Genomic DNA, 3,733 nt, shown 5'->3' with positions numbered 1-3,733 from the left:
AGAAAGAGATGTTGATACAATATTTTCAAATGGAGAAAGTACTTCTAGCAGAAGATTAGAAGGTAAGGGAGTTTGGAGGCAGTGAACAGGCAGTCATGTAACCATGACAGTTGGTACTGGTCCCAGGTAGCTCTGTGGCAGTCCAGAAGAGGATACTGTGTTAAATGAAGCATATGAAGATAAAAGAATGATTATAAAGTTTATTTATTGTGATAAGCAGGGACTGTTGACTCAATTATTTTAAGTTAGGGAGGTCAAGTAACCAAAGATCAACCAAAAGGATGGTGAACTGCTGCCAATTATGTGCAGCCTGTTTCCCAGGATGGACTTTTATTAAAATAAGCCAGTCTGAGTGACTTCCAACTTAAAACAACAATTTTCATATCAGGGCCACAGCACTTATAAAAGTTTCAGAAGGAACTAATCCTTCACTTTCAGGAAGAGTTCAAAGTATCTTTGCTCAATAGACATGGTGATTTTGTATTTCTATAGAACCATAATGAGCAGAAAATGGCTTCAGTGTTTTTTTGTATTTCCAAGCATATTAGAGGAATGGGCAATCAGTTTCATAACTGAGTTAAGAGAGCCCAAAAGAATGTGCCTACTATTTATTCACAAAATTGGAAAAAAAACAAAAACAAAAAACCAAAAAATACCTCAATAATAGAGCTCCCTGCCCTAGTGAGAAAAACTCTAGTCAAAATTACCCCTGAGGCCATCCCTGGTGTAGAAAGGAGAGAAACGTTGTCTTAGTTTTCATCATGAATATGGGTTCCATATCAAAATCATTAAATGCTTTACATCCTTCTAGCACTGTTAGAGAAATACAAACATTTGCTAACGTACTAATATTCTCCAAAGAGTGCTTACAGCTGAAATAAAGTTTACACAAGAACACATAATTAAAAGACATGCACCTTAATGGGATAAATCAAGGGATTTATTACCAGTCTAGATATTGAGCTTGTTAATATTAAATTTAGAAAGAAAAAAGACTCTCTTCAAGGTAACTTATTTATGCAATGACTCAGTATTATGACTATAGATTCCTTTAAATCAAAAGAATCAGGGAAAAAATAGTTAACTACATCACTTATGTGAGGTGATGACCATATTAATTGTCTTGATTTTGTTAATCATTCCACAATGTATATATATATCAAATCATCAAGTTATACACTTTAAATATATACAATTTTTTTATGTCAATCATTCCTCAATAAAGTTAGAAAAATAATAAAAACACTTAAAGACAGCAGCAACAGGGGTCCCCCAAACATGGAGTCTTGCAGCCCAAGTCTTACCAGAATCAGGATGAGGGAGTGGTGGGTCTAGGTGGGGCTATTGGCTATGCCCCTGCTTGCAGCCTATCTGAACATCCCCCCTCCCCCCCCCCCAGCTTTCCTCTGCTCTTCACTCATGGAAGTCATCAGGCAATTTTTTTTACCTAAAAGGGACTGAGCGTCTTCTACCAAGACTCTGTGGGTCTGGTTTGAAGTCCGGAGGTAGTCGTGCTTTTACATGGTTTTACAATGTCCAGCTATGATTGGTACAAGATATGGGAAGGTCTGACCCTCAGGTTTCATTGAGTGATTGTCCTCAATTTCCTAGGTTTTGGCTTCAGTGACAAACCAAGACCACATCACTATTCCATATTTGAGCAGGCCAGCATCGTGGAGGCGCTGTTGCGGCATCTGGGTTTCCAGAACAGTAGGATCAACTTGTTGCCTCATGCCTGTGGGGATATCTTTGCTCAGAGCTGCTCTATAGGTTCAAGCAGAATAGATCTGGTCAGCTTACCATTAAGAGTCTCTGTCTGTCAAATGGAGGTATATTTCTTGAAGCTCACCTTCTTCTCCTTCTCCAAAAGCTTCTCAAAGATGGAGACATGCTGTCACCCATCCTCACACGACTGATGAACTTTGTATTCTCTCCTCAGATTTTGGGCTGTACACCTGACTCTCTGAGAATGAGCTGTGGGACATGTGGGCAGGGATACGCCACAGTGACGGGAACTTGGTTATCGACAGTCTCTTGCAGTATATCAATCAGAGGGAAAAGTTTAGAAGACGCTGGGTGAGAGCTCTTGTCATTGTATCTATTCCCATTCATTTTATCTAAGGGCCATTGGATCTGGTGAATCCCTATCCAGAGATTTTGGAGCTGTACAGGAAAATGCTGCCGCAGTCCACAGTGTCATTCTGGATGACCACATTAGCCACTATCCACTGCTAGAGGATCCCATGGGCTTCTTGGATACATATATGGGCTTCATCAACTCCTTCTGAGCTGGAAAGAGTAGCTTCCCTGTATTACCTCCCCTAGTCCCTCATCTGTTGTGTATTCCACTTAGGAAGAAATGCCCCCAAAAGGTCCTGGCCACCAAACACTATTCTCTCACAAAAGTCCACCTGACTCACACTGGTGAACAGCATATACTAAAAGGCTAGCAGAAGCTCTATGGGTGACCTAATAGTTCACTTCCCATTCCTTTGACATCTGATCAGGTGTATGGACTTGCCTTTGTCTTTGTGTTATTAGGAAATTCTGATGGGCATACTACTCACCGATACAGAAAGACAGACAGACATTATTTTGCATAAAAGTCTTTGAAACACTTCTATGGACTTTTCTGAAATATTATATTTAGAAATGCTCATTTCTGGCCCAACCCTGATTGGAATTATGTATAGTAAAGAATAAGGAGGTGCCACCTTAACCTTGCCTAGAATGGCTTTAAGTTCTCTAAGCAATACAACTTTAACTGAGAGGGAGTCTCCTTTGTCATAACTTTGGATTTAGTTTCATTAGCTTCTTCTAATTGAAGACATTTTGTTAGATTTTGATTTAAATAAAGCAGTATTCTAAGTATACTTTAAGACTATGATTTACCTACATGTATTTTACATATATATTTTTTCTTTTATAAGGATACTAAACCAGCAGACACTTACTCTGGCAGAGTAGTTTAACATTATTAAACATGTTTTATTTCTGAATAAATTGAACTAAATCCAAAATATTTACAGAATTTCCTAAAACCACTGGACATTAAGTACAGTAGCATCTGTGTTGGAGATTTACCATTATTTGCTGTTAGAACTGGTCTTTCCAGCTAATAACAATTGGACTCTTCATACCTCAGTGCTTAGAAGCATGTCCCTCCTGAGCTAGAGTGGAGAGGAAGGGAATATTGTATAGTCCAAGTTAGCAGGCTGAATATAGGCTGATTGCTTAACTTCTCTTTGGTTGCCCCAGAGAGTGTTCCTCATGTAACTCAGCAACTCCTGTAGTTCACAGACAGGAAAGTTCCATAAACTTTAAGAACAAAGTCTGAAAGGTATATGATCAAATGGTGCTGAATACTTTTATTTTTTAAGCCACAGTTTCATTGTCTTAGTTAAAACAGGATTATTAAGTGATCATTTATATTTTTTTAATTAGTAACTTCAAGCATAATGACTGAAACTGGAATAAGTGTTTATTTTTTATCAATAAAAATTAATTTTGACCAAAAAAAATAGCACCAACAGCAAAAATACAATAAAACATGTATTTGTGAACATGCTCAAAAATGAGACAAATCAAAGCTCAGGAGGGCACATGTAAAAGGACATTTATTGTTCTTGGAAAACACAAAGGAAGTAATTAATGGAGATGCTTTTTTTATAATAACTATAAACTGACAACATATAAAATTATGATATATCTATGTATAACATAGATATAATAT

The 3,733-nt window shown here is 37.5% G+C and overlaps 1 pseudogene; it reads left to right on the top strand.

Annotated features, from left to right (window-relative positions):
• Nucleotides 1–1,314: 1,314 nt before the first annotated feature.
• On the top strand, nt 1,315–2,341 carry LOC133076451 (mesoderm-specific transcript homolog protein-like; annotated as a pseudogene).
• The last annotated feature ends 1,392 nt before the right edge of the window (nt 2,342–3,733 follow it).

The sequence above is a fragment of the Eubalaena glacialis genome, chromosome 16 (assembly GCF_028564815.1).
Source record: "Eubalaena glacialis isolate mEubGla1 chromosome 16, mEubGla1.1.hap2.+ XY, whole genome shotgun sequence".
In the NCBI taxonomy this organism is placed as follows: Eukaryota; Metazoa; Chordata; class Mammalia; order Artiodactyla; family Balaenidae; genus Eubalaena; species Eubalaena glacialis.
The sequence above is the reverse complement of the archived record's forward strand: the minus strand, read 5'-3'. Positions and strand labels throughout refer to the sequence as shown.